Source organism: Crocodylus siamensis, chromosome 3, assembly GCF_052110815.1.
Source record: "Crocodylus siamensis isolate JL-2025a chromosome 3, ASM5211081v1, whole genome shotgun sequence".
NCBI classification, from domain to species: Eukaryota; Metazoa; Chordata; order Crocodylia; family Crocodylidae; genus Crocodylus; species Crocodylus siamensis.
This window is the reverse complement of record NC_143397.1, coordinates 66,390,784-66,414,585: the sequence shown is the minus strand read 5'-3', so window position 1 is coordinate 66,414,585 and position 23,802 is coordinate 66,390,784. Positions and strand designations below refer to the sequence as shown.

General features: G+C 40.1%; 1 protein-coding gene across 6 annotated transcripts in view; it reads right to left on the bottom strand.

The window, feature by feature from the left end:
• PRR16 (proline rich 16) overlaps positions 1 to 23,802 on the bottom strand; it is a 298,326-nt gene that overhangs the window by 156,684 nt on the left and 117,840 nt on the right. For 2 of the 6 annotated variants that reach the window (XM_090038443.1, XM_090038442.1), the window contains one exon: positions 20,942 to 21,032. The exons of 3 other annotated variants lie outside the window; for them this stretch is intronic. The gene's annotated coding sequence lies outside the window, so the exon portion shown is untranslated. Of the gene's footprint in view, positions 1 to 16,405; positions 16,504 to 20,941; positions 21,033 to 23,802 lie in introns of all 6 variants that reach the window. One more of the 6 variants, XM_090038444.1, reaches the window with a different exon arrangement.

Sequence of the window (23,802 nt, the reverse complement as noted above, 5' to 3'; positions counted from 1 at the left end):
TATACTTTTCCTGTGTTCACATGACAAAAGTCTCCACTAAGCTAGCTAAATCGCATCTGCGTATCCATGTTATCAGCTGATTTTATTAGTTTTTTGGGGGAGGGGAGTAATTTAAAACACTTCTGGAACATTTTATTTTTAGCTCCTAAATTTCTTCCATGAGGGTTATTTTTATCATTTAAAATTTGTAACGTGGATCTGACTTATGCCCCAAAATGTGATTTTTCCCTGCTTTGCAACTATTGCACCACCAGGTGCCACTTGGGTTCACTTGTAAATCCACAGAAATCCATGTAAGTTCATTTAATTTCTCTTGCACAGATTCAACTGGAAGCCAGGTGCTAATCTTGCAAATTTTTACTGATTATTTTATTGCTTGTTTTAGGTTAATTGAAAAAGATTCACAAAGAAATTTCATAAGAAATGTTTAATGTGTGTTTTCAGAAAATATATCTATTAGTTAATTACAAGCACAGCTGTAATATTTAAAAATTACAATCAGTATAGCTAATCTGTGCATTCTATATTGAGTAGATTATAGCTAGTGTCACAGAAAAATATATACACAGCAGAAAAGAGAAAGAGGTGTACAGAAAGAGTAACTGAATGGATGGATTTCATCATAGCCTTGAATTGCATGAATTGCCTGCCAGGTAAAACTGCAAATGAATCATCTTCCAAATTAAACTATGGTTTTCCTGAATAGAAGGATTATTTTCCATAGCATACACACAATGTTTCACTATCTATATATTCACACAACTTCCATTTTGCATATTTTAACAATTTTTTAGTATTTTATTTTTAAAAAGGGGAAAACAACATCTTTTTTTTTTTTAAACCAGAAAATACTTTCTGTTTTTCAGGAAGGACAGGGGGGTTGTTGTTGTTGTCTGGGGGAGGAGGAGGGGCTGTTGCTGTTTTTTATTTATCTTATTAGAGAACAAAAATTCTGCTCCATTTCCATTAGACAAAACAAAACAAAAAAAATTGGGTGACAGCATTTGAAAGGCTATTTTAGGAGAAACTGTTCAGCTTTCTTTTAAACCATTTAACTGTATTCAGTATTCTTATTTCTCTATGGAAATTGAAAAGGGTGAACTTTCTACCTTATGTATAAAAATGAGTTCATAGAGAAACTACGAACAAGCTGAAAGATTTCCATTGTATATAGATGGGAAGCACCTGCTAGGAAAAAAAATCAAATATTTAACATAATAATAATGTACATTTCAGTATAGGAGGAAAAAAAAAGACAATGCATATCTTGCTGTAAGAGAAAATCAAAGAACGAAAGATAAATAAGAGGTATGAGGGTGTGGGTGTTTTAGTGAAGGAAGTTGAATGGAGCTTTTTTTAGTGATGTATTATAATTACCATAGTATATAATTTGCAAGGTCTATTGTCCATGATGAACTAGAGAAATGATTACCATTAATGGACATCATAGGGACCTAATAGCTGGTCAGATGGGAAAGAATTTGTTTTATTGGCTATTATGATTTTTTAAATAGGTAATACACCGAGAGTTATGTGCAGATGCAATTTAATAAAAAAAATAGGGTCTGATCTAGCTCCCATTAAGGCAACAGGAGTTTCTTCACCAACTTCAATTAACATTGAACTTGGATCCTAAGGTACTGAAGGTTTGGGAAAAGGCATTTGTATCATTCAAAAGTTATCATGATTGTGGTATGTATAACACGCCAAATAATACAGAAGGAAGGCTGTAGCCAGTAATACCAAAAACGCTGCTGCTGATGAAAGGGTACAAAAATGATTTTGGAAGTATATTATGAGTATAGCTAAGTATCCTGAGTATTTCTACTGGTGAAACATATTAAAAGGGTTAGAAATCTTAGGGTTTCTTTTTCCTGCAGAAAGGGAAAAATAAATGAGCTTAGTGTACTTCTGTAAACTGAAAAATTAGTTCCACTCATTCTCTTTATTACAATAGTAAAATCAACTCTAATGCAACTGCAGAAGGACGCATGTGTGCATGCACATGCGGTCATATGCATACACACACAGACCATTAGTTCCTAAAAATACAGACACCATACATGGGTAGACAGAAATCCAGGCTGCAAACAGATATTTTTTTTAATGGCCAGGATATGACTTTCAGATAGGCAATCATTATATATAACAACTTCAAAGGAAAAACTAAGTAGAACACTCTTTATCAGAAAAATAGGTAAATGCAGTTTAAGGTGCTCCTTCTGAATACAACTGCATCTCAACTGCATGGTGTGTGTCTGTGTAGGGGACAGGGGGCTTATGAATTCACTTCTATCTCATTCATGATTCCATATGCTTTATTAAAGCCAGATGCTATGTTTTCCTATATTAGTACCACCTTGTCCACTTAGTAGTGGGGGAAGGAGAGAGGAGGGAAAAGCAGGGAGGAGCATTATTTCTGATTTCTGGATCAGAGGAGAAATTATTCCATTCATCATGAAAAATGAGGCAGCAACCAGCTTTAGCCTAAGGGTTCTGAAATATTTTGACCCAAGAAGCAGTATTTAATGAAAATCGAAATGTGATTTGATTTTCTATTGACTTAGGTGTAAATGTAATACTAACTTGTCAAATATTTTGGAATCCCCTATTGCAGATGCTGTGAGCACTAACTTAATGCAATCCATCTCCACTATGCTGTCTTAAATCCAATCCATCTTATTTTTATTAAAAGTATGAACAAAATTAAACAGTTTTTAATATCATCAGTATCTGATATTTCATCCACCTGTTTGCTTTCTGTATCTTTGGACATTGCCACCTACTAAACAGTACCATTGCTGTTAAGGTCCAGTGCTACATGCTTAACACTTGGGCCACAACAACAATAGATCCAATCTACTTCAAAGTACCATGACATTTATAGTAAGTCAAACAATAAAGCTATATGTAAACAGAATAAAAATCACTTCCTAAATATATAGAACTAATTTTTTTTCATTGAGCTAATGGTTTGTTCTCTGGCATAGGCTGCTACATTCATAGTATGTTCATAAAATTCTAAAAATGGTTATTTGCTATTAAACTAAAATTGCTAGTATTAGTATTCCAGGTTGTACCACTATGAGGTACCACAATGATGACATTAAAGAGGCCATTAGAAGTTCACTTCAGCTTGGATGAATAGACATCCAATTCATACTTCTGAAAGCTTAAAAATGATTTGCATTACTAAAAAGATGCCTAATGTTTGCTTATGTTCCATTACTTGTATATTTTAAAGCTTCAGGAAAGAATTGTACTGTCTTGGATGGGAGAGCTGGCTGCCTTTTTAAGGAATAAAGGCAAAATAAAGGAATACAGTTTTTAAAGTATATTTTGTTCTTAAATATGAAGGGAACATTGTTTATGAGTTTTTAGTAAGAGATGAATAGTAATAAAAGTATATAAAATGAAATGCTGTCATACAATGGAATTAATCACAGAAATGTGGGGCAGTGTTTTTCTTTTCCTTAAGTAGGCCCTATTCTATCTCATCGTGGTTTATCAGATTTATATCTAGAATTATTTTTGTTATACCTCAATCAGATGAAGCTACTAATTAATACCTGAAATAACATATTGCATAGCTACTTTTGTAGAAGATTCCTTGAAATTCAAGAAAGATAAGAAAAAATGTACATATGCAATAGGAGGGGTTTTAAATAAAGGTGGTTTATTGTTTTAGGATGTTTTCTGGCAGATGGGCAACAAGACGATAGAAAAATATTACCGGGGACTATGTAAAATTTTTTTAGAATCCATTTCTTAAGAATTGTCTATCCACCTTCAAGGACCATCTGGTTATAAATGAAGAAAAATCACCAAACCATGGAAGTTCACACATCAGTGAAAAAGCATTTATTTTATTCTTTTGTCAGTGTAAGTGAAATTGAAATATAGAAATGTATATCAAGCCTTTATCATATTTCTGTTCCTTAGAAGTGTTGGCTAAATTGGACAAATATCATAAAAAAGAATTCCATGCTCTGGGGAAGATTTACACAGAACTAGATCAAAGGAGTATTCAGAAAAATAATTACTGTTCACATGAAGAAAACATTTGGTATTATCCAAAGACCATCTTCATGCTTAATAACTGTTGGGACAAGTGGCATTAGTAAGATGGATAAAAATGAAAATAATTATCCTCTTTATAAAAGAAGTCATCCAGTTATCATGCTTTATTTCTACTGGAGGAAGACACAGAACCTATCATAGAAAGTCTTCAGGCATTAATATTTTGACAAAGCATCGTCTCTAAACTAAATTACATGAAATTACATGGCTAAACCTTAAATAAAGATCCTTTGGTGCAGTACCACCAGTATAAACTGTCCCAAAAGACAACTGCATCATCAAGGTAAAGAAAAATTTTAAAGATATGCAAGGTGAGAACAAATGTTTAGCATACTCAGTCTATGATCATGCAGTTTAAAGTAAATTAGGAGCTACATGTACAGGGATTCACTGGCACCAGAAGCTGCAGGGAGAACCTGGTGTAAGTAACCTGGGCTGGTGGGAGGGTGAGCAGGATCAAGGAGGCTAGCAGGTCAGGGGAGGTGGGGTTGGTGGGATCAGGGGGCTCTCAGGTCTGTGGAGTGAGTTGGTGGGTCTGCAGGAAGTGGGGGTTGCCTATTGGGGATGGTAGACAGAGGAAAGGAAGAATGCAGCCCTGGCTCTGGGGTTAGCAGTTGGGCTTTTCCAAACCTAGGCATGCGTTTTGACCCCACACAGATGTTCACTGGATTGGGTTTACCTGTTTCCAATCTAAGTTAGTTCACTTCCTCAGAACTAACTTAGATCAGGCCTACCTTTTTTATCCCAACTTAAACCCCCTGAGCATTTGCAGAGCTGGCATTTAGACTAACTTAACCCTAGTTAGGTAGATCTAAGTGTAACATCTTTAAGTACCTAGAGAGGCTTTCGTAATCCTCACTTTACCTTCTGCATCTACACATACTGTTAATTCATAGTAGGCTTACTGCACATTAATATACTGTGCAGTAAGCTTTTCCCTGGAGCACATCTACACATGTTCCCTGTTGGGAGCAGGTTTTCCCCCACCCCGCTCTGTCCCCTGGCTCCAGGCTCTATCAGGTGCTAGACCAGAGGCCAGAAGAGCTCTGCAAGCTGCAGTGGCAGCTGTCTCCTGGTCCCATGCAAACTGGGAGGGGACCTAATATGCATCAGGCTGGGAGACAGCTGCCCCTGCAGTGGACAGAGCTCTCCTGGCCTCATCCCCATCAGGACACAGCGCCAGTGATCTTCCTTCCAGGCACAGCTACCCTTCTCAGCACAGGGTTAACTGTCCTGAGTGTGAGGCAGCTGCTAGCAAGCCTTTTACTGGGTGTGTACAGGGGGCAGGATATGGGGCTCACCAACAGCTGCCCTGCTTGGCATACACCTGGCTGCTCTGGGGAATAGGCAGGGGCTGGGAACCCTGCCCTTGCCCACCTCCCAAAGCATGGTGTGGAGCTGCTTGCTCTGCGGGGTGACCAGGGACTGGGAACCCCTGCTGACAGTAAAGCTACTGCACAGTAAAGCATCTTGTGTAAATATGCCCAGTGAGTAGGAATACTGGAATCTGGCTTGGAGGAAAAAGTATGTAGAACCATATACAGGTGACCCTTGCCATTAGCGGCGGATATGTTGCCTGCAAATGGCAAAATCCATGAATAAGGCACTGCGTTCATTAACGTGGTGCCCCCAGCAACTGTGGGAGGCATGGCTCTGGCAGCAGGAGCCCAGCAGCAGCAAGCATGGAGCTCCTGAGGAGCTCTGGTAAGTGTTTAAAGTGCATTTAAAATGTGGGTTAGGCATTCATGAATATCTGAAACTGCAAATGCCGAACCCGTGAATAAGGGTTTCCTGTACCACATTATTCATACCTGAATTTCATTCTATTGCAACTGCATCTGGAGGAGATTTAGAGTAGATGAATTGGTGCAAAGGCCAGGCTTATACAGACATACACCATGATCGGGGAGTGACTACTTTGTATACAAATCCTAGGGCATGTTCTGTGTGGTTTAGCTGTGTTCCAGTAACCTCAAGTATACCAACCTTAATGGGACCAGTATCTTTTAGGTTAACTTTAACCACTACTGCTCATCATCATCCTCCAGTTTCAAAAAGATTAATCTATTTTGATCTTTAACCTCTTAATGATTAACATCAAGAGTCAGCTTGACTGAATATTTTTTGCTTTTTGTTTTTTTTAACAAAATATCCTGTTAAACCTGAACTACCATAGTTATTCAAATGTAAGATGACCTTGAATATAACACAACCCCCCCAATAATTAAATTCTATATATGGAAAATGTATACATTTGTTATAATTTTTGAGTATAGCATCTAAGTACTAGAGAATTGCCTTGAATCCCCCTCCCCTTACTGCTACAGCAAGCAAAGCAGTGGCTGGGGTGGATCAGGCAGTTCCTTGTCCCCTGCCCTCCATACTTCTTTCCCTGTGGCCTTTCTGCCCCCCCTGCATCACCAACCCCAGCTCCCCACAGCCCTCTTCTCCCCAGCCCCCAAGTTTCTGCCTCTTCCCTCAAAACTCCCTGCCCCTTCCCCCCACCAAACTAGTTTCTGCCTCTTCCCTCCAACTTCACAATCTCTGCCTCTTCCTCTCTCCCCTCCCTTACTGTCAAATGCTGCTTGGGCTGCTTTATTCTGAAGCATAGCATTTGGAAGCTCAGCTCTTGCCTGGTCATGCAGCAGTGTGAGCAAAGCGGCACTCTTGATTGTATAGGTAGGGAAAGGAGTTTGTACCCAGGAGAGACTCCAGTCCCTGCCAGAGCTGAGCTGCACCTGACTGTAAGGGGAAAGGGATAGATGGTGGGGCAGAAGCTGCAGAAGGGAGCAGGTGGGGGCATGAGGCTGCTGTGGAACTGACTGATCCGACTGTGGCCCCAACCTGGGCTCAGGACCAAAGTCAGAACCACAGAAGCTGCCTGCTCCCCACTCTGCTTTGCATGCAAATATACAACAAGGGACTTTTTGCCCCCATGTTAATGTCGGGGGTAACCTCGCCTTATACTTGAGTAAATGTGGTATTTCTGGTAAGTGCAATGCACAACACTGTACTAACCATTTCAAACAGCACTTTTTTTTAGGGAAAACTTTTAAGTTATTTCAAAACAAAATAAGAAAATTCTGATAAGCTAATGGTAGATTATAATCAGAGTCTTGCTACATGTTGTTTTTAATTGAAACAAAATTAGAAAGGTGTATAAACATATAAAGTGTCCTTACCTGCATTCACCCAACCCAAGCCCTGTCTGTAGCTTATAAGCAATGATGTTCTATACTCACTTGAGAGTGTTAGAGATTCAGCAGAGTTTCTGAATACCAGAAAAGGCTTTAAACTTTTTATAGGATAAATAAAAGTAAATGGCTCCTCACAAAAGGCATTAAAAGTCCAGATTTTTAAAGACCCCCACCAGATATACAAAGTCACAGATAGAGGGACATCAGAACACTGAGGAAAAAAAGGGAAAAATTTCAATGGCTTTTGAAATAAGTTCTTGCTTTCAAGTCATGCCACCTACAGAAGCAGCAGTGTGGCTTTGAAAACTTTTAAAGGGAGCCACCAAAATGAACTAAACTGAACACTGGAAATTCACTTGTGTTTTTCAACTTTTAAAAAACAAGGAATGTTACAAAAAAGCTAAGAGGAATTAGGACAGTACCAGTGCAGAAATAGGAAAAAGGAATGGCTCCTCTATCTTTCAGAGGAGCCAAAAAATTAGACATCCTAATTTATTCTAAATTTTAAAAAATTAAAATATTCTTCCCTTCATACCCACAGCATATTGAGAATGCAAAACCTCAGAAGGAAGGCCTTCTACAGAAGAGTCAATCAGAAGATTCATGAAAAGCACAGGCCTTGGGACATTTTGAAGCTAAATTGCCCAGAGCATTACAAAATATTCTAAAATAAAGTTTTCTGCACTGTCCAGAGAATGTTAGAAATGACAGAGTGAACCCTAGATTATCATGAGCTGAAGGCACAATTCAGAGTTAATTTTTATGCCTATTTTTGTGCTCTGAGTATAATTAGTCTAATTCAATGTACAAATCAGTATGTTGAACACAAAGAGATGTATGTGGTCACTTGCCAAAGCAAATGGACAATTTACTCATGAAATCACGAATTTCATGAAAACTAAGACCAATCTTTCTATCCCTACAGATTTTGAGAGGATCTATTAAAACCATATTTTCAGTAAGATTTTCATCATCTGCAAACACATAGCATACTTCTTTAGCCAGCTAGAATCAACTACAGATAATGCCCATAATAAAACAAAAAGCAGATGCTTATTACCTTCACTTTCCAATCAGGCAGGTATGGCATAGCAAGCTATAATATGCACCATAAGCATTTCTTTAATGGATTGCACCAGAATTTAAATTTTCATTTTTAGAATAAGAGGTTCTGGACCTGAACATATAAAAAGTATATTCACACAGAAACAGGTGCAGTGTTGTTCTCTTATTTCTTCAATAAATTGGCAGTGTATGATGGAGTAAACATTCAAGCTTAATGGGAGATAACATTAAAAACTAATTATAATAAAATATATATGAGAATAACTGTAGTTATTTTAGCTGACCATTTTACTAAAACTATTCTCACTTAAGAGGTTGCCCATCTTCCCTTCTCCTCTACTTATCTGGTCATACCCCTGAGGAAAAACCCTTTTCCTTATTTATATTTTAAGTATTGAACAAATGTTCTAAGTGTAAAAAGAACAAAAAAGAAGAAAAGAAAAATAAATCAATCAGAACACAGTGGCTTCAACTACCCTTAAATATGATGATTTACCAATAAGTAAAAGAAGCTGACCTGCTAACTCAAGGACCTTTCGTAAGACTTCTAGCAGTAATTTAAATTTAAAACAACATTCCAACTGAGAATGATGAATTTATCTAAGTAAAAGGTAGAGTCAGTCAAATCCGCATTATCTTTCCAGCAGTCTGACTGGAAGCATGATTCTCATGATGCAGCCTCATCAATTCTTAATGTCAAGATAGCAATCAGCAAGGCAAGATTAGAGGACAAGGAACACTCAGAATTGCTGATCAAACTCCAAGTGAAGTATTAGTTTTGAAATGGATAAGAGCAAAGGATTCATAAAGGTACCCAGGGCAAAGACTTAAACAGGCAAGAAGATTAACTCAATTACTATGTAAAAGTAAGAGTCAGAAAAGAAATAAGGCCAACGCACAATAAACTGAAAGAAAACCTCTTATGGTAGATAAGGAAAGGAAAAGTTAATAATTAATAATTCAGCTTGTAGGGATTTTTCTTCTTCCCCAGTCCTGCAGAAGATCTCTAATTCTATCAAAAGGGAAAAGGGGATGCAAAGAGTAGGAGACCAGGGAGGAGTGAGTCCTCACCCTTGGAATTACTGAGAGGATGGCAGAGGCAGACAGGACGTATTTAGTGCAGCTTCCTGCCTTGATTCAAGAGAGCTCAAATTTGATGCGCTTCCAGAATCATCCTGTTTTCCCAGGCTTTTACTAAGTGTGTGTTGTTAGAAACAAGGCCTGAGTATTGTGTGAAGAATGTTAGACAGGTAATTTTAAATTATGGTTATAAGTGATGTGTTCGATCCTGAAGAGGTGAATAAGATTTGTTGGCCTTGGGAGATTTTATGTAATATACTTCATTAAAATATTCTTTGTTAAATAAGTAATATATTCTCAGATCTGCAGTATGATTTAATGAATTTCAACACTGAACAAAAGTTAATTATAAAACCTTGAAGGTTGCTACAAAATGGAATGAGTGTCCTTTCTCTAATTATGAGGAAGAGGAAGAGGAACAGGACCCTATCTAGACTTTGGTCCATAGGCAAATCCTTCAAGAGAAAAAATAGGTGATAAACGTTATTCAAGCTATATCTGTGGCCTTAAAAAGACTGACTGATAAGGAATTTTGTTACTATTTATATATCAGCCATTATCAAGTTACAATGCCGGAAGGTGGTATGTGATCATCAGGCAAGTTCTCTCTCACCTAGCCTATCAAGTACTATTTACAGACAAAGGCTCCACAATAGGACTCAGGAATTGTGCAACGTCTTCAACCTTCTACTTTTGATTAAAATCATGTACCAGATTAAAATTATCTACTGGAGGAAAGTCAGACATCTCTTGAACAGAATTTTGTGCATAAGTGTCTTATGTAGGTTTAAGTCTCAGATTATATCATATTCCAGAAAAGTAAGTCTCAGCTAGGCTCCTATCTTGTCAAGGAATATATGCCCTGTAAACAAGATGTAGCTGGCAGATTCCTCTCTGTTCCTGATGATTCCCTCCAGTTCTGAAGATCTGTCTGAACATCAGGAATGGTAGAGTTTGGATACTGTTAATATGTTATATGTGGACTGTTTAGAAGGTGAAATGTTTTATTATCCTTTCTCCTTAAATGCTTGGTTAAAACAAACAAAAATGTTATTTAAGATGGCTGTCAGGTCACTATATATTCACCAGTGGTCACAGACTCCAAAGGAAGAAACTGTAGACTTGCTAAACCCAGTTATAAATGTTGGATGAACACAATGGATACCCAAGCTCCTGTAGTCTAGAACCCAATCTAAGGAGAGAATCATGCAGAATTACCTAAAGAAAGGTAAAAGTATGAGTCCTGACACCTAAGGGTCAATAAAAGAGACAGATGTAGATCTAGCCATACAACAAAATTCCAGTTACCCAGGAGTTTTATCTTCATGTCTCCCAAAATTCTTGACATTTGTACAGTTTGTTCTGTTAAGTGAATGAGATGTTAGTCAATGGTTCCAAAGACGTACATGGACACTGCTAGATAATGAAGCCTTTTTTGTCTCTCTGCGAAAGCAGCTGCTTTTTACCGTGGCAGATTTTTATTTAAAGTTTATAAAAGTGGAACTCCAGTCCAAGGGCTTTGCTACATAGGCAAGAACCAACAAGTGGGAGTAAGACTCAGGGAAAAGGCACAGCACCACTTGATGTGACTGACTGGAATGATAAACAGGCAAGTTACTGAATGAGGGAAAGATGATGGGAAGTGGATGGAAAGTCAAACACCCTGGGAGCAGGCTGCAAAAAGACTGGAACTCCATAAAAGTTTGCATACTCCAAAAAGAGTGAAAGCCTAGTCAGCTTCATTTATTAGAAATAGAACAGCTACATTACATAGTATTTCTCTCTGATAAATTATATTCTGTTTCCACTTCTATAGTCTGAAGTTTGCCTTCTGAAACTGAAATATTGAAGTAGTCAAAAAATTATAATCTCTGCAGCAATATCAAAAAAGGACTCTATAGTTCCAGAAATATTTAAAAGTACCCAGGAAATTAATGTTGTGAAATGGCATTCTTTTGGGAATGATTTCAGTGAATGTTCAGGTTTAATTACTCCTTTATAATCCTTCTTAGAGATCTAGGTGCTCTAAAAATATAAAAGAAACAGAACACTTCCAACCTCCTAGAACTTACACTCTTATGTCATTTATACCCTGCTTTAGGGAGAAGAACCATAAAGCAAATAAGATGCCTCCTTAAATAGAGATATCATCCTAGCTCAGCTACATTCCTGGCATTTAAAAATATTTATTTAAATTATATTGCTCCCTTTACAACAGTATTTGACTATTAATAGCTCACAGCACAGCGAATAATTCTGCATGGTTCTTTCTATTCCTTCACTGTCATTTGTGACAATTGTATGCTAAGCTGCCCATCTTTCAACTTTGATTTTTCAATTGCCATTAATAGCCAGGGATGTTTCTGACCAGTGTATCAAATTGTAAAATAGGATGTATGCAAGTTGCCTTATGCATACATGTGTCTTTGGATGTTTGACTATTTTACTAACTGTCCTCCTAGGCATTAGGACACTGTCACAAATTTGCTAATTTTTTTTTTCCTTTTAATCTAGAATCTGTTGACAATTTCTGAATATTTATTTTCCAAGTGGTTCTTTTTTAAGCCCCACTCCTCCTTTGAAATTGTTACTGCTTTTAGATTATTTATTTCTGCAGGAAAATAAGTTATTTTATTTTGTAACAGGAGGAACATTAGAAGGAATTTATTAATAAGAATTAAGAATCGGACTCAGTTAAGTTTTTATTAGGACATAATTCAGAGGAAAGTTAGAACAACAGAGTTTAACTACAAACTCCTCCTACCAAGTTGCAAACCAGACCCAAACATGTGAGACAGCCTAGCTAGAAAGAAGACATTCGTTGGACCTGATTTGCAACAGAGTACTATTTCACTCAGCATGTCTAAATTGCAGTTTCTCCCCCAAGTAAAAAGCAGAATAGATTTGCACCTTACAGACCAAGAGTGGGCAAAATATGGCCTATGAACCAAATTCTGGCCTGCATGGTATCATGCAGCAGGCCCTGGGCAAGCTGCATTCAGGCCGTGGCCTCTGCTGGCGGACAGCACAGGCAGTAATTCCAGCTGTGGCTCCTGCATCTGCCGGTACCATGGGGTCACTGTTTAGAAGAAGCCCCACTCACCCAGCACCATGTGGTGCCAGAAGAGGCCAGAGTCAAAAGATAGTCCATGCTATCCACCACCAGAGGCAGGAGCCCGGGTGCACCCAGGTAGGTAGGGTTCCTTCTGCCCAGCACCCCCTGCAGTGCCAGGGAGATGCAGTCCAGTCCCACAGGTCCTGGGAGAGCCACACTCAGTCCCCGGCCACTGACAGCGGGCAATGCCCAGGGCCTGGAAGGCTGGACTGCATCTCCCAGGTGCCGCGGGGGACACTGGGAAAAAGAAGGCCTTCCAACTTTAGCATCATGTCCCCTCTTGCTCCCCTGGAGCGGAAGAGAGAAATGGAGATGGGATGGAGGGAAGGGGAGCAATGCTGGGAGAGGCAAACAAAACAAGTAGAAACAAAGGGGGTGCAAAACCTAATCCAGATAATGGGATGAGGATCCATAGTTTCTATTTCAACCATAATTAACACAATTCCAGCATGTGAATGATTTCTTGTTCCACAATTTCCCACTCAAATAGATCTTAAAGAGTTTGCTGTCTAAGAAGAGCCACCCCCAAATCAGTGCTGGAGTGTCCAGGGAGGTTAAAGTGTTCTGTCACCGGTTTGCATGGCTTTCTGCAGCTGATGTCAGAACTGTATTCATTCATTCTGTCCCATAGGGATCACCTCATGTGTCTGATGGAGATAGCAGGTGATGGTTATATGGCACTGGTGGAACTACAAGTGAATCAACATTGGATGTTATAATTCATAGATTTCATAGACATTAGGGCTGGAAGGGACCTCGGGAGATCATCGAGTTCAGCCCCCTGCCCAAAGGGCAGGAAGTTAGCTGGGGTCATAGGATCCCAGCAAGATAAGCATCCAATTTACTCTTGAAGGTATTCAATGTAGGTGCTTGAACCACCTCCGCTGGCAGACTGTTCCAGACCTTGGGGGCTTGGACAGTAAAGAAATTCTTCCTTATGTCCAGCCTGAAACAGTCTTGCAGGAGTTTGTGACCGTTTGACCTCGTCATCCCTTGGGGCGCTCTGGTGAACAGACGTTCCCCCAGATCCTGGTGGGCACCCCTGAGTCCCACGTCTCTCAGCCTGTCATCGTAAGATCTGTTTTCCTGACCTCTGATCATGCGCGTGGCTCTCCTCTGGACTCTCTCAAGCTTCTCCACATCCTTTTTAAATTGTGGAGCCCAAAACTGGACGCAGTACTCCAGCTGCGGCCTTACCAAGGCCGAGTACAAGGGGAGAATGACGTCCCGGGATTTGCTCAAGAAGCATCTATGGATGCACGCTAGCATTTTGGTCACTTTACTAGCCGCAGCATGTCATTTCATCAAATGATGTTGTGGTCTGGATTGATGTGCAGGCACGGAAGGCATCTAGGCCTACTGCAAAGTCCTAGTGCCTTAGTAAGATTGGAAGTTAAGGAGCCTGTTGCTTGAGAGATGGTATTTGAGGTTAAGGGGCTGTCCATAAGCCAGGACAGGTTTGTCCTCCATAACTACTTTGAAATAGTCATCCTTTTCCAGGAGGGGTTGAAGGTCATTAAGGATATGTCTGAGGTGTTCAAGCTGGGGGCCCTAAGTGACAACGAGAGGGACTCTGCAGATAAACGTCTACAGTACAACTCCAAAACTGTAGCCATTCAAATCAACAAAGCCAGATTCAAACCCCACTTTGACCTGCTACAATACCAATCCCAGGACAAGGACAAAAGTCCCATCACACTAACATGGCTAACTATGTGGCTCCATTTCTCACCTGCCATTTCTAGCACTTATGCACATCTTGCCATTCTGTTGCATGTGCAGTGCAAATATGCAAGTGTCCACATGATTACTAAACATGCACAGTAGACTATGCTTTACCTGGACAAGTACATGTATTCATAAAGTCCCAAATATACATGTACACAAGTCCCAAAATTTTGAGCTAGAAGAAAGACTAGGAATGCCTTCCCACATTTTAGCTCAATTTCCAAGTAAATAGGACACTCATACAGGAAGTGAAAGACCCAGGATTTAAGATCTCCCTTGTCCAGAGGGGATTTGAACCTACCTCTCTCAGAACAGTACTCAAACCTCTGTGGGGGAAGCCCCCCACTGGAGCCAACTGCTTCCCTTGCTTCCTGCTGTGCAAGTCCCAGCACTATGCCAGGAGTGGAGGGAGCCCTGTCCCCTGCTTCCCCCTGCAAGTATGGAGAATCCAGCACTGGGCTTCCCCACTGCAAGTACGGAGTTGCAGACATGGCATGGAGCCTCAATAGAGACAGCCAGCACTGCACTGGGGGTGAGGAGTACATCCCCATGCCACCTGCCCAGTTGTGTCTACTGCCACGGCTCCGCACCACGCTTGCAGCTCTGCACTGGCAGTGTGGAGTCCTCATGCTGGACTCTGCAGGGACGCAGGGGGAAGAGCTCCCTCCACTACCAATACAGTGCTGGGACCGAGGAACAGGGGAAGCAGCAGGCTCCAGTGTGGAGCTTCCCCGCTGTGAGGGCTGGAGCTGTAGGCTCAGGGAGCAGAGCCACAGGGATAAGGCAGGTTCTACTCCCACCTGCAGTGCAGTGCTGGCTGGAGCCATACCTGTGGCGGGCACAAGCACCCTGACCTCCCCACCTCCTCCTGCTGCCCCCAACTCTGGGGCCGAAACCATCACATGGATCCCCTCCTCCCACCCCTGCAGGGGCAGGGAGGAAGGGGAAGAAGAGGAAGAGTCCCCATACAGCACCTCATCAAGTCCCCTTCCCCACCCTGGGAAAAGGAGTGGGAAAAGTTCCCCCACCCCCCAGCACAGAACAAAGTCCCCCTCCTTGCCCCATGGGACAACCAAGCCAACATGTCTCCTGTGGGACAACCAACCCAGTATGGGCAGGGAGAAGAGTTAATTCCTTCTTCCATCTCTTCACTGCAGCCAGGGTCTGCCAGCTCCAGGGGCCACTGCTGCAACCTCTTCCCCTCTGCTTCCTGCATACAGGCTTACCCAGGCTGGAGTGGGAGAAGAGAAGAAGGAGGGAAGAATTAAGACCCTCCCTTCCCACTTTGCCTTAATGGTGCCATGCCAGTTGGTTTCTCTTCTAGGATGGGTTCCTGCTCTGTCTAGAGAGCAGAGGGGCAGGATTAGCTTAAACCAGAAGGGATCTGGGACAGACATTGCATAACCTGATTTGAGCCAAATCAGTTGAGGATGATACTACATTCAACCACATTTATCTCAAACCAGTTTCAGCCATTTTCAAACTGATTTATATGCACTGAATGCATGTTCTGTTACAGGTTTAAATCAGTTTCTGATCATTTAAACCACTTTATGTGCAATGTCTGTCCCTAGCCTAAATCTCCCACTTCCTGAACAAATTCTCTAACCATCCCATTTTGGGCTCTGAACTGGTACAATGTTGTGGCTTGTACTCACCTAACCACCTGCCCAATCAGTGTGCATCCCGCTCTTAGTGTTTTCTCTCCTTTCAGGAGACAGAACTCAGAAGTGAATGTCTTCTGGGATGTAAACATACCTAATTTTAAAATTCCTGAATAGGCCTGGCCACAAATGTACATTAAATGCAACTGATTTCATTGCATTTAGGAAGGTATAATTGAAGAAATTTCCTCTATCACACATGCACTTCCTTAAAAACTATTCAACTAATAGTCTGTTCTTGTCCAAGAGCTATACAAATTGTGAGATGTGAGCAACATTTTTCATTACCATTTTGGCACATCTGCAATGACAGCACATTCATTTATTCTATAAATATTCCAAAGTAATAAAATTCAGCTGTGGTAAAAGCACTGCTTCATATTACTTTTGCTTTACTTGTTGCAAGATGATTCATGTAAATTAAGTCCGATCTCAAGGGAACAAAGTATTCTATGTTAACAGAAAAAGTATGGTACCGGCTTGTGCCTCTTATTTTTTCTATGTCTACCGGCTTCCTTTAGTAGAGGTAGCTTGGCATCCCAGAATATCCCATCTGTCTTGCAATTGCTGGCTTCTATGTTGGGAAGAAAGGAAACAGTGAAAAGGTTTTGGATTTTTAAAGAAATCTATAAAATGTTACATGTTAAAAGTACCATGTTTTCAAAACTTCACACTTTCAACTTATACCTTCTGAAGATATTTGCCATGTTACTCTTAAGTTTTTCCACCATTAGTCCCATTTTCTGAATACACAGAGAGAACTCCCAATGGAGCAGTTTCCAGCAAGGTTTGCACACTTTCCTGCTGAAATGGCCCTGAGGTTTTCCATGATAGAGAAAGAAAGGGGAAAAATATTGATCCTTTTTATAGCTGAGCAGGCAGTCATTTGAGGTTGCTATATGAAACTTCTACAAGATCAAGGTTGATGAGCTCTACACTATGGTTGGCAATTCCATGATGTTCATAAATGTTGTTTCTCTCACATAATACTATCTTCACTCTGAAAATAGATAATTTTGTGATTATAATAGCATCATTCAGTAGTGCTGACTTAGTGTTGATGAGTACAGTTAGAGCCAGGTCAGCATTCCAGTAGAAACCCCAATGTGCAGGGTAACTGAGCCAGAACATTTTTATTTAATGTTCTTATTTCTGGAAACTGAAACTTGCTGATGCTAGAGACAGTATAAATCATAAACTTTTACTTATTGTGGCTAATAGTAACAGAACATTCCCAAGTGGTTTAAAAGGGACACTGTCAAATTTAAGTTTCCAGACCTACACTGCTCTGCCCCAGTTACACATAGATTCCTTTGTGCAACTAGGTGCCTACGCGTGACTCGCAAGATAAACCCAGAGATTTCCAATAGGAATCCATATTGTCAAAAACATTCTCATCTGTTGTGATCTTGCTTAGTTTTTTTGTGTAACACCTACCAACACACATTTGGTTGTTACATATTGTATTTTTATGTGGGCAAGATGGCCCCTGTTGATTTGGTCATGTGCTTAGCACATGGCTGGGACTGGTTTCTGGGCAAAGCATGTAAAACCCTCTGGCCTCATTGGGCAGAGGACACAGAGGATTCTTTAGGCAGGTTGGTTCAGATAAAGACTGCAGTGTGGTGCTCCCCACGAGTGACGCATGCCTCCTGAGGCTGGGGGTGGTGACAGTGGCAGGGGTGTGGTGGCAGTGAGCAGGGACCATCTGCAGGTGGCCATGGTGACATCGGTGGTGAGGACAGGCTGAGCGGGAACTGCCCACAGGTGGCCGCGGCAATGTCACTGGTGAGGGGGAGGGTGGCAAGCAGCAGGTGGCAAGTGGAGACTGCCCACAGTCACCGGCGGTGAACAGGGACTGCACACAGCCACATCAATGGCAAGGAGGGGGGCAGTGACTGCCTGCAGAAGCCAATGGCGGCTTCAGCAATGGCCAATCTCAGGGGGGGAAATGTGTCTCCCTGTGCATCATCTATGGTGCTCCCTGACTGGACAAGTCCAGGGTGATGTCATGCAAACAGCTATAAGATGAGTTAGGCTGGTTTGGGTGGGGGAAAAACTGCTAGCAGCTACTGAAGAGTGATGTCTCCTCCAAGGGAGGAGGAGTTACAGATAGCAAAAAGGGAAGCTCAGGTAAAGGAGAGAGAAGGGGAGAGTTGTCCCAGTGTCTGTGAACTCCTCTTTCCCCCTTTTCTGCCCCATTTTTTTGTTTTGAGGGTTTAAGGGATTAATACCGGGGGGGAAAGAGTATTGGTTCTTGGGTTTGCTGGCCAGGAGTTAGGCCTAGCTGTTTAAACAGGGTTGAAACATGGGAGTTTCTAATCCTGCCAGTTTTGGGCTAGGATTGAGGTTTGCAACTTTATGCTCCCCATGGACCTGTGACTCAAACTACCTGTAGCACAGGTCTAGAGGGTAGGCTTGGTCTTTCCTCTTGTTTCTTTTGATAGTCTCTGCTCTAGTCAAGCTGTGTGTTTGGGCCGGCTGTAGCCATTAACTACCCGGGCTCTGTCTGGAGTTTTATTTCCTTCAGTTTGTTTCAGCAGGGCATCTAAACCAGCCCAGAAGTTTTGGGGTGCTTGCATGCTGTCTGGAGCTGCAGTCACTCCCCATGCACACATACCACCTCTGCATGGGAGCAAAGATTGGCATGCTACCATTCCTCCAAGAGCAACAAGGGGTCCACAGAAGGACCCATGATCTCTAGCAGATTCCCCAGACTCAGCGCAACCTATAAACTGTCATGTAGTTAGCAGTGTTTCATATTGCATTTTGGTATTTCCCTCTGTTTTCTGTAATAAATCTGTCTTTTGTGTGTACAGTACTTGCAAGGATGGGAGTTTTGTTTATGCAGGACACCCTAGTAATTAATCTAGTGTTCAAAGATTTCTGGGTGGGGGCTTGAGCCACGGGTATAATTTGTGAGGTACCCCAAAATGTGAACCTAGCCCTTGTGCTGCTGACCAGTGAGTGCCTGGAAGAAAGGTTACATTTGTAATGGAAAAATTGCTGTTCCCACAGTAAAAAACACAAGTAAAAGCTAAAAGCTGCCATTTTCTGAGGGGGCCAGAAGCCTAAAAAGATTAAAAACCACTGTCCTAGAGGCTGAGATACATATGGGATATAATCATATAGTTGAGAAAATTGATTTCATTCTTGTGAATCTACCAAAACTAATTTTGATGAAGTAAAAGTATGCCTCAAAAAATTCAGAATTTCCGTTTTGTGTTTCAAATTGTTGTGGTGCTTACAGATATGGACCAGAACCAAAAAAATGTTAGGGGATAAAATAAATAATATAGTTCCAAGGGTCACAAATTGAATTTGGGTAGTTGCTAGATTATTAATTCTCTCCTGAGAAGTATTTATTACGTAAAACATTTATTATGTAAAATATTAAATAATATTTTACACTTGAGAGGAAAAGGAAAATCAATTCAAGTCAACTTTGCAATTTCCTGAAGTCCTACAGTTAAAAAATGAATACAGAGTATTTGAAGAACTACATCTCAGATGCACTATCCTTGAAAGGACAATGTGAAGGGACAAATATGTTAACATGTAAAGATTTACAATAACACCAGTACCAGCTTGAGAATGGAATTGTCCTCCAGTTTAAACTGGTGCCTTCCAATTTATTTGATTTTCATCTCTGAGAAAGCAGTTCGATGATATGGACATCTTCTATCATTCTGGTGGAACTGGAATAATTCGCTAACCATCAGTTTAGACAGAGATGACAGCTAGGAACTCTACAGCTCTGTAGAATATTCACTTGATCTGAGCCAAAAGGCCAAGACGCAATTAGTTACAGTCCTAAGAGCACCAAACCTACATTATTGCTACATTCCAATTACACAAGGGGTGGGGGGAAGTGTCCCCCACTTAATTAAAAGTGTTTTGAAGGGAAAACAGAAAATTAGAAGAAATAGAATAGTGACCTTGACTGCTGCTGCTGCTGCCTTTAACCTTATTAAGAATGTACATCTGTTGAAAGTAATGATCCTTCTTAAAGTCACATATGGTACTTTCTAGTGCCATGCCCAATTATGAATTAGCTATATGCTCAGTAAATCAACTTTTAAGATGAAATAATACATCTTCCATTTAAATGTCAAGCATTAAATGTTGATGTCTCTTAGGCATTTTTGAGACAAAGAAAAGAAGAATGGAATGCCTTGACCCTAATGTAGATGTAAGAATGCTACAAATCATTCTAATTAGTAAGAAATTTATGAAGTGTTCAAGATTTCACTATGAAGTCCTTTTTGCCATATATAGAGTATTTTTAACATAGATATAGTATTTTTTAAAACACACAGGTATACATGTGTGTACATGTGTATGTTAAAATACTGCACTGACGTCCACTTCGTCATTTCCTTCAAATCTAGGAAAATATATTATGAACACCTCATCATTTATACATGAAATGGGTAAGTCTACACAGCAGCGCTGTGTAGAAATACTTGTAATAGCTCTAAATAATCTATGTATCTGATTCAATTTGTTTATAAGGTGCACCTCTACCCTGCATTCTTCTGAAATACTCTAGCTCAGGTACTGAGCTGTGATTTAGCTGTGTGAGCCCAGCACTTCCCTCAAGCTAATTTATCCTACTTCCCTAAAACACTCATTAGCAGGGTTGGAACACTGCATTAACACACCCATGCTGCTTCCAGTATCTGAGCTAGCTTGTTCAGAGCTAACTCAACTATTTCTACTCAGCACTGCACTGTGTGTAAGCATTTCCAGCAGTAACAGTAAAGGATTGACAGTAGATGACTGATGTTTTGATGATTAGCATTACAATTCACAATATGCACAATATGAAATGTTCAATACTGGCAAGATCACTAAAGTCTTTGCCAAAGAAAAAGAACTAATACCCTGAAAGTGTGAATACTTCACTAAAATAAACTGAATAATGAGAAGCTTGTTGGCACTCTACTGATCACATGATATTAAAAGTGGTGTCTGCATTATCGAAAACATCATGGGAAGGAGGGGCTGACCTTTTCAAGTACTTCCTGATGTCCTGGTTTGCCTGCAGCATTGCTTTCCCTGTTTCACCATAGGAGGAGGTGGGAGTAGGTTATGAAGCTTCTGTTAAAAAAATTAGAAATCTTTTAAAATGAGTTCACTAACTTCAAGTTTTCCAAATATATATCAGATGGAAACTATACTGAAGGCCCTGAAGGAAGTGCAGTACTAACTGGTTATGTAACTGAATTGTGCATATGGAGAACTACAGAACTGAGAAGGAGTGCTGAAGGGATGCCAGTGAGTAAGTGTCTGAAAGACCTAGTGGATGCCACAGTGCAGTCTGCTGCTGAGTGCACCATTTCCTAGAGCTTCAACCTTTTGGACACACTGAGTTTACAGGTTTTCAAGGGATGTGAAAGCAAAGAGATGTAGAACCTTCGTAGAGGTTCCAGAAGCAATCATTAGGTTAGCTAGTAAAAGAAATACACAGATCTAAACAAAATTAAGACCTATGCATATTTCCTTGCCTCAGTTACACTATCAGCACTCTTGAAAGTTATTTGGGCCTCCAAAGAATCCAAATCTTTCTTCCCTCCTGACCTGACATAGGATTTTTCTTTGGAGTTGACCTTTCCTCTGTCCTTTCCTCTACACAGCTAGCTTCCTTCTATGGTCTCCCTAGAAATGCCTGGTAGGAGATACTTTGAAAACCTACCTTCCTCTTTGTTAACTAATTCCTGATTAGCCTCATCAGATGATCAAAGTCCCCCACCAAAAGGAAGTAATCTCTTCCTTTTGTTAACCCTCAGATATATCCTGAAAACCAAGAAAGGTTTGAAGAGCCAATCCAACCAAAATTAAATACTCATAAACATAAATACAGAAAAAATGTAATAGCAAATCTAAAAAATAAATACAGACAAGATAAATAACTAAATAGTAAAGATAAGGCATATCAAAAACAATGGATTAAACACTTAAGTGCACATTTATCTAAATGCATAACAATCTTACTGAGATTTGCAGGCAAACTGATCTTAAAATTTCTAGGTCTTAAAGTCTTAAAAAACACCTGCAACAGGTGCCAGCCTACTAGGGAAAGGACTTTTCACCTATGTTTCTAATTAAGCTTTTAAAAAGTTTTTATCTTAGTTCATCTGTAGATGGGCTATTCAGCAAGAACTGTAGCTCAAAGCTGAAGAACAAAGATTCATAGATGAGCCCACATTTTTGTACTTTTTGGCTTGGCTAAAATATGAAAAAAGCTTACTAAATAAAGTAAAAAAAATACATACATAGGTGTTACTCTAATATATATGTGTGTATTCTTATTCTCTCTCTAAGCTATAACTTACCTAATAAACCTTGTCTAACCACTAAGCATATTTCAAAGGACTTATAGCAAGAAGTTTAGCCTAGTGTTTTTCTATTCCATTTTCCTTGAATTTTCTAAAATGGCTCACAACTTGTGACATCCTCTGGCCTGATCAGTTCCTTTGCCTCTTCTCTTACCCACAGTTTGGCCAAGTGAATGCAAGCAAATATTACACCATATTAAGTACTTTAAGGCCTAGCATAGTCTACACTTGATTACATCCCCTCCCGAAATTCAGACTTAGAAAAAATTGTTGTCTTACCTGATACCCTACTCTGCCCAAGGAGGCTTCCATGAGTTGGAAGACCATTAAATCCTCTGTTGCTAAACCTAGATCATTATTCCTTAAAATCTGAGTGTGTGTTAGGCCACTGGGGGGGGGCGGTCAACAGAGAAGTCCCACATTCAAAATGGGCTTTGCAGTCTTATACTGGTATATCAAGAGTCCCATATATTGAACATAACTCATGAACAGCACAAGTATATTCTACAGATTGTACACACACAGTATATTCTACACACACAGCTGGACGGAACTTTCTAAATCAGGCTTAAGAGGATGGGAGAAGGAGCCAAATCCCATCTGCAGGAGCTCTACCTCTAACTCTTTAGCTTTAAGCCACCCCAGGCATCTCCACTATTTTGTCTTGATGAGATCTTGAGGACACTGGGCTGCCAGAGATTAAAATACTACTTACATAGTAGTAGTATGTAGCAGGACAAACTAATGTCCTATTCATTTCTCATATATACTTTTAGTTCTTTTAAAATTTATTTGTCTGAATGATTCTGGCTAAAATGATCCATTTTTTATTTTAAAACGTCAAAGAACAACATTCCACTTAAGTGCAGTTTAGACAAGCAAATTGATTAAAACAGGAATAATCCTACTAGATAGGACCAACGAAATCCTGAGATCCCTTTCAGCGCTACTTTTCTAGTATTTCACTCTAAGGTCAAAACAGACTATAGATTAGAAGGAGGTTTTGTATATGATTAAGATTAGTCCGGTAGTGTTGGCATACAGGGCAAAATGTATACAATTTTGAAGGATATCTGATCTAGCAATGAACAAATACTTTCTAGAGAAATCTCTCCTTCCTCCTCCCTCAGAGAAAAAAAAAGTCAAGCTTACTGATAACAGGAAGCTTCCTATAAAATTGCTTCATGAAACAGGGATAAAATACTGGTCGAAAAGACACAGAGAAACCAGTGTTATCCTTAAACATTGAGATGTCACTGTTTACTGGCCATAAAATAAATTACCCATTTCAATTACTGTCAGACTGAACCTTAGTACTATATACATTTATTCTTTAGATTCAAATTCATGACCCTGGCATAAGGCCCAAGAAATAGGACCTTGTGGAAGTGATTACTGTGGAACCTGATAAATGGAATCAGCTATACATAACACATGAGAAAGAAAATATTCTCTGAACACTTTCTTATGCCATTCTTATAAACTGGCAGAGTGAAATGACCCAGTTGTGAGGTCCTGCTGTACAAGAATAT